This window comes from Acomys minous, assembly GCF_964271855.1.
Source record: "Acomys minous genome assembly, chromosome: 14".
NCBI lineage: Eukaryota > Metazoa > Chordata > Mammalia > Rodentia > Muridae > Acomys > Acomys minous.
This window is the reverse complement of record NC_140496.1, coordinates 42,308,898-42,320,705: the sequence shown is the minus strand read 5'-3', so window position 1 is coordinate 42,320,705 and position 11,808 is coordinate 42,308,898.

Genomic DNA, 11,808 nt, shown 5'->3' with positions numbered 1-11,808 from the left:
ATATAGGCACGTTTGTTTAAACATTCCATTAACACAAAGTTGTAATGGGGCTACTGAAGAAGAGAAACCTGTTCTTTAGGATCCCAAGTGTGGGATCAGAACGGTCTCGTGAGAGAACAGGTGATGTTAACTCACTAGAAGAGCAACCACCTCGTGCAGGAGCTTAATTGCTACCAGATGAAAAAGATCCTGTGAACAGACTCTGGGAGGAGCTATATAAATGAGCCCAGAACTGGCGGCGGGGCGGATTCGAGACTCGGGATAGATTTGGCTGTTCATCACTGCCCTTCAAGACACTCCTAGAGAAAACCGCTTGAGGGAAGGCTTCAGAGCTCAGGCTCCTGCTGAGGCTCTGGGGTCTGGTTACCCCAGGTCCCAGTGGAAGAAATCCTGCAGCTCCTGACCAGAGAATCGTTTCTCGGGACTGATATCCTTAAGGTTTTGTTATTGTGTTCATTAATCCTTATTGCCTACTGTTTTGGTTAATTGGGTTATAATTGACGCAGGCTCAGTCACTAAGTTGTTAATAAAATATTCTGGTTAAGAAAACTGAGTCTAGAAGTGGCGCCCAACGTGCTTTGGACATCATGGTAATTTAACTTCTACCTACCCAGATCTAGCCAATGGTCAGAACAGTCTCCACAACTGAGTGGAGAGTGGGATATGACTTTCTCACATACTCTGGTGCCTCACATTTGACCATGTCCCCTGGAGGGGGAGATCTGGTGGCACTCAGAGGAAGGACAGCAGGTTACCGAGAAGAGACTTGATACCCTATGAGCATATACAGGGGGAAGTAATCCCCCTCAGGAACAGTCATAGGGGAGGGGAATAAGGGGAAAATGGGAGGGAGGGAAGAATGGGAGGATACAAGGGATGGAATAACCATTGAGATGTAACAAGAATAAATTAATTAAAAAAAACTTCTAATGTTGTGGAGGAAGATAATGGTTTTCAAGAGATAGTAATACTTTTTCATGGTGTTGGCAAAATGACAGCTGCTGTTACAAAGTCCTTTCCTGCCTTATACCCAGATGGGATGTTTTGTTTTTTCTTGGTCTTTTTACTGTATAACATATTTAAAAGGTTTGGAAGAAAGATCAATAAGATGCAAAAACCGGAAGAGTCAATAAGCTTATTCTGTTGGAAACAATTACTGACTTGACTGAACAAATGGGCAAAATGCAGAAAAAACTGGAAGGGCTGGAAAAGCAGAAGGCACCTTTGGTTAAGAAGGGTGGAGAAGGTCAGAAACCAGAGGCAAAGGAGGGCAGACCAACCAAAAGGTCTTTGGAGGAAAATGTTCCGGTGGAGGACGCCTCCACAGTCGCCCAGACACCTTCAGCTTTTCCAGTCCCTGTAAGACATGTGCCCGCGCAAAATGGTGCTGAGGGTTATGATGAAATGGCCTGGCGTCCTGTAGACATGATGGATTTAAAACACTTTAAGGAATCCGTCCTCAAATATGGTATGTGTACTCTGCCTTCATTAAACAAATGTTAAACAGCTGGGCCACTCAGAATAGACTTGTTCCCCAAGATTGGAAAAATTTAGTTTCAGCAGTATTGGAAGCAGCACAACAGTTACAGTGGTTATCATGGTGGCGAACAGAGGTTGTAAGAATAGAGCAAGAAAATACGGCACAGGGAATAAATATTAATAGAGATCAATTGTTTGGGGAAGGAAAATATACTAACTTATGAGAACAAATTCAAGCTGAAGATAGAGCGATTGAACAATGTCGTAATGCAGCCTTGAGAGCTTGGGGGCTGGTAGAGGAACCTAGGAAAATAACTATTCCATTTACTAAAGTATTCCAAGGAGCTCTGGAACCCTTTACAGAAATTTTACAGAGATTAGGATCTGCTATGGATAGGGTGTTGCCAGATTCTGACACAAAACAGGCATTAAAACTTATCATGGCTTATGAGAACACGAATACTGAATGTAAGAGGATACTTAGACCATTAAAGGAAAGAGGCGCTCCATTAGATGACTGGGTAAAGGAAACAGTTAATATTAACACTCAGGAATATCAGAATAATATTGTGGGACAAGCTTTAGCCAGAGAACCCAGATATCATAATACTTGGTGTTTTAAGTGTGGCAAAATTGGTCATGTGCAAAGAAACTGTAGAGATAGAAAGCACAATAACCTGGGAGAAAACATTAATCGAAGGAGAGAACAAGGAGATTCTGGCAATAATGGTAATGAGGTACCAAGACTCCCAGGATACTGTAGTTGCTGTGGAAAAGGGAAACATTGGTCTCGGGATTGTCAGTCTAAGAGAGATGTGCAAGGCAATATCTTGCCGACAGGAAACCCCAGGAGGGGGCCATCAGCTCGGGCCCCTATAAAAAATGTCAGCCGAATTCCTTTGGCCAGTCCAGAAGTGACAAACCCGTAGGAAAACGGAAATTGAGTATTACTGATCTAATGCATGCTACTGAAGGCAGTGAAGACTTAGATCTGGCTTCAAATATGTCTCTTACCCTATCTCCCCAAATTGAATGTTACAAAGTAAATACTGGTGTGACTGGTCCTTGCCTTCAGGCACAGTAGGAATGGTTCTGGGAAGAAGTGGGCTGACTTCTCAGGGTTTCATTGTGCATCCCAGTATTATAGATGGAGATTCTAAGGAGGAAATAAAAGTCATGGCATGTGTAAAAAAGGAGATGAAAATCAATACCGGGGATAGAATTGCTCAACTCCTATTGTTTCTTTACATTAAGGGTAAAGCCACTCCAGTGGAAAGGACTGGTGCATTTGGAAGCACAGGGACACGTGTGTTCTGGCAAACAGTAATTAATGATCAGAGACCTAAGTTAATTGTGCACCTGAATGGTGTTAAAATAGAAGGCTTGTTCGACAGCGGAGCCGATGTATCAATCATTGGTCAGAAGTCTTGGCACCAAAATTGGCCACTTAAGGTTTATACAGAAGTTGTAGGAATTGGTAAGATATCTCATAAAACAAAGTGTGCAGTGGCTTGAGTATGTGGGACCAGAAGTGCAGACAGGGAGGCTGAAACCCTATGTGGCTGACATGCCCATAAATCTATGGGGAAGAGATCTCTTACAGCAATGGGGTACTCAGATTACTATTCCTACAAATACAGAGATAAACAATGTTGAAACTATGGGTGAATTGGTACGCGCTTCTGGGGAAGAGATTAATGTAAGTGATCAGAGGTGACCACAAGCTATGCCCATTGTCCAACCTCAGAACTCTTCAGGTTTAGAGTGTCAAAATTTATAAGAGGGCCCACTGCTGAGATACCAACAGCCCTGCCCCTAAAATGGATTTCAAACAGACCTGTATGGCAGGAGCAGTGGCCTTTAACAGAAGAAAAGTTGCAGGTGCTTCGCTGTTTAGTGAAAGAGCAGCTGGAGGCTCAACACATGGAAGAATCTTCCAGTCTCTGGAATTCCCCTGTGTTTGTGGTAAGAAAGAAATCAGGTGGATGGAGAATGATAACAGATTTGAGGGCCATAAACAAGGTGATTCAACCCATGGGTTCACTTCAACCTGGAATTCCTTTACCTTCCTTGTTACCTAGGTCTTGGCATATAATTACAATTGATTTAAAAGTTTGTTTTTGTTTTTGTTTTTGTTTTTTAACCACACCTCTACATGAGAAGGATAGGGAAAGGTTTGCTTTCTCAGTACCTACTCTGAACAGTAGTGGTCCAATGAAAAGATATCATTGGAAGGTACTTCCACAGGGAATATTAAATAGCCCTAATTTATGCTAGTATTTTGTACAACAACTTTTAGAAATAATTCGTAGACAGTTTCCTCAATCTATCATATACCATTACATGGATGATATTCTGCTAGCTGATTCTGATCCTAGTGTTTTAGAAAAAATGTTTCAGGAGGCACAAAGAATTCTGCCATGCTGGGGATTACCGATTGCTGTGGAAAAAATACAAAAATGAGATTCAATTACCTATTTAGGTTATAAAATAAATGAACAAAAAGGTACAGATCCGTAAAGATCAATTACAAACTCTTAATGACTTTCAAAAATTATTGGGAGATATTAACTGGTTAAGGCCTACAATTGGGTTAGCTACCTATGAGTTAAGTAACTTATTTCAAACATTACAAGGGGATTCAGATTTAAACAGTCCGAAGTGTCTAACCGCTGAGGCAGAAAAGGAGTTAATTCTGGTGGAGCAAAAACTTCAAAAGGCATATGTGGATAGAATAGATGGACTATTCTATGGACTTGGTTGCATTCTGGTTATTTTGCCTTCAAAACATTTCTCCTACTGGGCTTCCTATGCAAAGGGAAGACAGGATCATAGAATGGATATTCCTGGCAAATAAACAAAGCAAAAAAGTGAAAACATATGTAGAGAACATTTCTGAATTGATTACAAAGGGAAGAATAAGGTTGCATCAACTGTCAGGGATGGACCCGGCAGAAATTGTAGTGCCTCTTGTTGACTCTGAGATTATGTCATTATAGGTGATTAATGAAGATTGGCAAAAAGCTTGTACTAACTATTTGGGAGACATTAACAATAGATACCCAAAAGCAAACATGTACAGTTTATAAAAAGAACTAATTGGATCCTTCCAAACATTGTAAAGAGGTCACCAATCTCAGGGGCACCCACCTTCTTCACTGATGCAGATAAATCAGGTATGGCAGGTTGTAAGTCTGAGAAAATAACTAAGGTGATTAAAAGTCCATTTACATCAGTTCAAAAATCAGAACTATATGCCATCCTTATGGTACTGTAAGATTTTCCTGAATCTCTTAATATAATTACTGACTCTAACATGCTGAAAGAGTTGTTTTGCATATAGAAACTGCTGAATTTGCTTCTGATAACACAGAATTGACTAGATTATTTATAGAACTGCAACAGGTCATCAGAAGCAGAAAGTATCCCTTGTATATTACTCATTTTCGATCTCATACAGGTTTACCGGTCCATTGGCGCGAAGAAATGAAGAGATCGACAAATTATTGATAGGTAATGTATTTGAAGCCTCAAAATTTCATGAAAAGCATCATGTCAATGGTAAGGGGTTGAAGGAAAGATTCTCTATCACTTGGCAACAAGCCAGAGAAATAATTAATAAGTGTCCTACATGTTCCTTATATAGTCAAATACCATTACCCCTAGAGGTAACAAAAGGAATGAACTTTGGCGGATGGATGTGTTTCATTTTGCAGAATTTGGAAAAATGAGATATGTGCATCACACCATTGATACATATTCAGTTCTGCCTTAAGTTCTGAAAGGACTGACTGCACGATTACTCATTTACTGGAAATAATGGCATTTATGGAAATACCTGCACAAATTAAGACTGACAGTGCTCCTGCATATGTGTCCCTTAAGATGAAAAACTTCTTTATGTATTATAATATAAAACATGTTACTGGTATACCTCACAACCCCACAGGACAAGCAGCTGTGGAAAGAGCTAATCGCACCTTAAAAGAAATGCTTATTAAACAAAAGGGAAGGGTAAAAACACCCAGGGACCGATTAAATAATGCTTTGTTGACTCTAATTTTTCTTAATGTTAATGATGAAGGGACATCAGCTGCGGAGAGACATTGGGTGATAGAAAAAACTGAGGAGCTGGGACAACCAATATTCGATAAGGATTTGTCTAGTATGAAATGGAAACCTGCAATAGTTTTAAGATGAGGTCGTGGGTATGCTTATGTTTCCACAGGGAGCGAAAAAAAATATGGCTACCAACCAAACTTATAAAGATTAGATCTGACCATATAACAAGTGAATCTTCATAGCTACCTGGTTCTTACAGCTTGACATTGTTCATACAGCTGGAGAACTAATGCCCTCTTCTGGCCTGTTGGTGTTCATGCAGGTAGAGCCCTGTATTATTTGCAAAAAACAGGACAATGCTGAAGATGAAGCAGGCAGCCTGGGTGATTTAAAGCCAAAAAACGTGCTCCTGGCACCTCGAGCAAGGTGCCTCAACTGATCTTTCCTGGAAAAATTATATATGTACTAACATATATATACTAATGATTTCAAAAGTTTGCTTACTTTCAGAGAAAAAACAGAACAATGATGAAGATTGAACTTCTGCCTCTGGCGCTACTGCTTCTTCCAGAAATTGCATGCATATTAACAATAAAATGGCTAGCCCAAAGGATTGATCCCAAAAAGACTAGACAAAAACAGATACAGCTAGCTTTTCCAGCGCTTGGCCAATATATTAGTTTTCTAAGGGTACCCAAAAATATGTTTTTCCCCCAAACAGCAAAAAGTAATTTTGAGAGAACCACGCCCCCACTACCATGGGGTAGTGGTTTTTGGTGGGTTACCAATGCTCATTTTTGCCTTAGGGCATAGTTACAATTAATAAAAGTTTCATTTGGGGATATCTTTCTTCTATCTTTCTTTCTCTCTTATCTTTCTATCCCATCTAATATTAAGGAAAAGGGGGGAAGGAAGGGAGGATATAGGTTTATAGAATAAAAGTAGATTATTGAATCTACTGGCCTCAAATAATTTGCATTGGTATTCAAATATTTCACATTGGTATTGTAGATTGATGGAAATTTACGATTGTTTTCCTTTTTCAACTTTTGCCTTATGTATTATATATGGTATGTTAATGGAAACGTAAATTGTATATTGTATGTTGGTAGAAACTTAAGATCATTTTGTTTGACATTTATTTAATGTATTATACATATACAACTTATTTGAAAAAGTGAAAAATAGCTGTTATAACTTGTTCGGGATGGTTGGAAATAGAAATGGGTAGTTGGTCACTTATAAATCTTACTAGATACTAAATTACTTAATTATAGAATAAGCTTTATTTAGATTTTTGTATAGGTTTTCAAAGGAATAAGTAGATGATAGATAGATGGTCTTCAAATACTTCAGAGATCTACAGAAAATGGCATTCAATAATAAAAGGCTTTTATGACAGCGAGACATTCATTCCTGGCAGTGCCTCCAGTCTAATTATGCGGGCATCAAGAAACGATAGTGGCAGATATCCACTGGACTGAGGAACTTTGCTTATCTCTGCTGCTGATGAGAGAATGACCATCTGATATGATTAAGCCTGATACTGAGAAATTGACTGCCCAGCCTTGCAGAGACCAGATGGGCTACTTCTTCAGGACTGTTGCTTCAGAGCAGTCTCTGAGATGCTTTGAACTGGCTGGCTGAAGATAGGATGCACCTACCATGGAGAGAAACTTGTGACATTCCAGAAACAGTCTGTCAGATGCCTTGGGCCGGCTGGCTGAAGATTGGATGCCCCAACAATGGAGAGGAACTTGTCACTGTCCAATCAGCTCTCTGTCCTGTCAATACTTCTGGAAGTCGCTTGCCTGCACTTCCTTCATATGAGATAGTTTTCCCTTCTGGGGTCTCTGATGGGGTTGAAGACTATATAGCTACAGTTTTATTATAGGTTTAGTTAAAAGAATCAGTAGCATAGGACAGTGGAACAATTTCTTAAAAATTGTTAACTACAAATGGACTGGTCCTTATAAATGTTGACTTAATGGGCAATTCCTAGTTTGTTGTATATAGTTTATTTTATTAAATAGAAAGGGGGTGATGAAGGAGAGAAACCTGTTCTTTAGGATCCCAAGTGTGGGATTGGAACGGTCTCGTGAGAGAACAGGTGAGGTTAATCCACTAGAAGAGCAACCACCTCGTGCAGGAGCTTAATTGCTGCCAGCTGAAAAGATCCCATGACCAGACTCTGGGAGGAGATATATAAATGAGCCAGAACTGTCGGCGGGGCGGATTCGAGACTCGGGATAGATTTGGCTGTTCGTCGCTGCCCTTCAAGACGCTCCTAGAGAAAACCGCTTGAAGGAAGGCTTCAGAGCTCCGGCTTCTGCTGAGGCTCTGGGGTCTGGTTACCCCAGGTTCCAGTGGAAGAAATCCTGCAGCTCCTGACTGGAGAATCGTTCCTCCGAACTGATACCCTTAAGGTTTTGTTATTGTGTTCATTAATCCTTATTTCCTACTGTTTTGGTTAATTGGGTTATAATTGACGTAGGCTCAGTCACTAAGTTGTTAATAAAATATTCTGGTTAAGAAAACTGAGTCTACAGGCTCCCAAGAAATGTCTGCATAAGTACAAATCTTGATGTCAAAAACACAAACTGTTTGCTGTACTTCCTGACCCCTCGTCAGCTAAGGCATGAAGTGACGTCATCCTCATTTTACTTTGTGACTTGGTAAAAACGGCAGAGAAAATGATTGTCCTGACGTCACTATGAACTAAGAGGTAGCTGGAAGATGTGTGGCTAGGTCAGTCCTAACTGAAAAGATATATATCTTCTCATAACCTCTTGGACCTGTTGAACTTTAGGCAAACCTGTGTTAGTCTGAACTCACTAGAAACCTATGACATGAATAAGTCGATAGGAAATGATTAGTTTCTTCATGAAAACATGCAACCTGCTGTATTTTCACTTTCATCTGTTTTGTGATTGACTGCTTTATGGACTATGAGGTAATTCTTTTTCTGAAGTACAGAGCTTTGTCTCAGAGTTAGACAAATTGTGATCACATTGTGATCCTATCGAATGCTTGTGCGGGTTGAAGACTAAACAGCCATAGCATTTCTACAACTAAGTTTTAGTTGCTTAAGAGAGAAAGACATGTTTTTAGCTTGATGAACCTAAGTTGTGATAAGAAGGTGATTTAGGAAAACTTGGAACACTAGGATAGGATACATAATGGAACACTTTCTCCTAGATTGTCAGACACGACTGGACTGGATCTTGTAAGTGCAACTTTTACCAGATGATTCTCATAATTATCCTTAGTGTAGACAGATTTTTTTTATGGAAAGGGGGATGCGCAGAGGACATGAATATGTTTTAGATTTGATCCCAACTGTGGTATGTGAAACAGACTTGGGTGAGGGTGTGTGGTGCTTTTCCACTGAAAACAGACTTGTGAGAGAACAGGTGATGTTTGTCCACTAGAAGAGGAAGTGCCTCTTGTGGGGGCATGACCTTTGCCAGCTGATAAACATCCTGGTACAGACTCTGAGAGGAGATGTATACATGTACCCCAACACCAGAGGCTTGGCTTTTTTGGCTTCTTGGCTTTTCTGACAGAGACACACATCTGCTTCTGACAGCACCTCTAGTCTACTTCAAAGAGGATGGGCATCCAAGAACAAAGGTGGCAAAAGGGCCACAAGACAAACAGTAGAATTCGTGCCCAGGAGGATACGCATTCAAGGCCTCTTTTTCCTTCATACTAAGAGCTCTCTCAATCTGCAGCGTAAGGACAGAGGGCTATGCAGGCTACACCCTTAGAGGAATAGAATGCTGTAAATACGAGAGATTGACAGAAATGAACTTTTCCTACTCTATAGTGTACATGATCAGCGATGGAGTAAAGAAATGCGGTATTCATATTTCCTGTTCATAATGAGACTGCTTCAAATAGAGTGCTTTCCAACTGCAAACACCGCCAACCTAAAATCAACCCTGGTCATGTAATGAAAGCCCAAGCACATAGTCTGCACTTCTTGGATAACCCTTAGAATGTTTTGGTTCTGTGAACACTCTTTAAATAAAGAAGCACCTGATTCCTAGTCAGTCAGAGCTGCAAAGTTCTTCTGACCTCATGGCTGACCCCTGACCTCCTGGCTGACCATTGACCTCGTGGCTGACCCCTGACCTTATGGCTGACCCCTGACCTCGTGGCAGATCCCCTTCTTTCCCCCACTGACTCTTTATGTCCTCTTAAGAGAACTTGTGGACAAATGGCCTGGCCAGGACCGAGGAGTTATGTGCAGCAAAAGAATCAATAAAAACAGTCTTAGAATTTTTGGTGGTGCTGCTGCCTTAACTACTTTGAAAAAAAATTTGCTTGAATACTACGATTGCCTGTTCCATTTTCTTACAGGATATATTAAATTATGCCATTGTGGTTATGGATAGTCACAGCATCTTCATAATTTTGTCCAGTTAGCCATGCCCTGCCTTGCTTACTTTTCTGTTGCTGTGAAGAGACACCATGACCAAGGCAGCTTATAAAAGAGAACATGTCATTGGGGGCTTGCTTACAGATTCAGAGGGTGAGTTCATAATCAGCACAGTAAGGGGCATGGCGACATATGGCCATTCTGCAGAAAAGTAGCTGAGAGTTCACCTGTGACCCACAGGTCAAAGGCAAAGAGGAAGACACTGGGGCTGGGGTGGCCTTTGAAGTGTCAGCCCAGCCCCAAGGACACACATCCTCCAAGAAGGCCTCACATCCTAAGCTTTGCCACACGCATCCACAAGTGCAGATCAGGCCTTCAAAATGGGGGGCATTTTCATTGAACCCACACATAGCCCTTAAGTCGAGGGGACATTTTCCTAAGTGCTACCTGTCCATGTTGGCTGCTTAAGAAGGTGCCAGAAGATGTCCTTTTACCATGGGCGTGGCACCATAAACCATATATTTCGTACATCCCTATTCTCAAATGTTTCATTTTAGAAGAGCTGAGTCATGTTCAGTGAACGGCTGAAAGGGCTGTTTAATATGAGACCTTCGCTCCACTCCTGAGGCTTTCCAAGTTCCATCCATACAGAAAACCAATAATGTACGTGAATAGAAAGCCACGCCTGCAAGCATGGTTTGCAGAGGCAGGTGATGAGTGTGAAATCACCTGCAGGCCGCATTTGAGTCTGGTTTTTCTGTGCTTTGTCATCTGACTCAATAGGAACTTTTGTTACTTAACTCTGTGCATAACTTATTTAATGTAGTGTATAAATGAACCAAAATTGTTAACTGTGTATTTACTTTGTTCTACTTAAAGGAGTAGTTAATAAAAATGCTATATTTCTCTTCGGACTCAAAAATAAAAAATAAAAAAATAATGAAATAATTAAATAAAATAAAAGATCTGAATCAAGGGGACCTGCCTGCAATACAGGATCAAGGACAGAGACTGTCACTTGTAGAGAAATTCTCAGGAAGCACAGTGGATTTGCAGCAGCTGAAGAAGGCTGCCCACATGAGGGAGCCAGCACAGATCCCACAGGTCTCTCTACTTGGAATTGCAGGAACCATCAGAGGAGGTCACTGAAGAACCAGCCAAAGCTATCAGATTCCTATAATTTGGTGCTTCTTTATTCATTTATTGATATTTGGGTTATTTTCTTTTTTCTTTATCCGAGACAGGGCTTGTCTTTCTAGTCCAGGCTGTCCTGGAGTCACTTCGTAGACAAGGCTGACCTCAAACTCACAGCAATCTGCCTGCCTTGCCTCCTGAGTGCTGGGATTAAAGGCCTGCACCACCATGCCCAGCATACCTTCCTTGAATTTGGCCTTCAGCATCCAGGGGGATCCGGTGCCATGCCTATGGCCTCCCTGCACCAGGGACAAATGTAGTCATCCTCTGACAGGGAACAGGACCTGGACTGAGAGATGCTGCCTGGTCAGAGCCAGTGCCCCTCCATAGGCAGTCTGAACTGAAAAGATGATCTCAGCTTCCAGAGGAGCCTTGGGATTGTGTGGTGTCTAATGCTGTCCTGCCTGGTGTAAGACTGTATTCAACAAAGCAATGTTGTTTTGGGGTTTGCTTTGTTTTGAGGCAGGGTGTGTCATGTAGCCCTGGAATGGTTGAACTCACTCTGTAGACATTCTGGCCTTGAACTCACAGAAACCTGTCTGCCCCTGCCTCCTGAGTGCTGGGAACGAAGGCTTGAACCACCACCACCACCACCCGCAGCAGAGGAATGCTACCCATGACCTTCCCATCACTCAGTCCCCATGATCAGCCTCCCTGTCATGGAGGACCCTGACTCCACTGCCAGCATT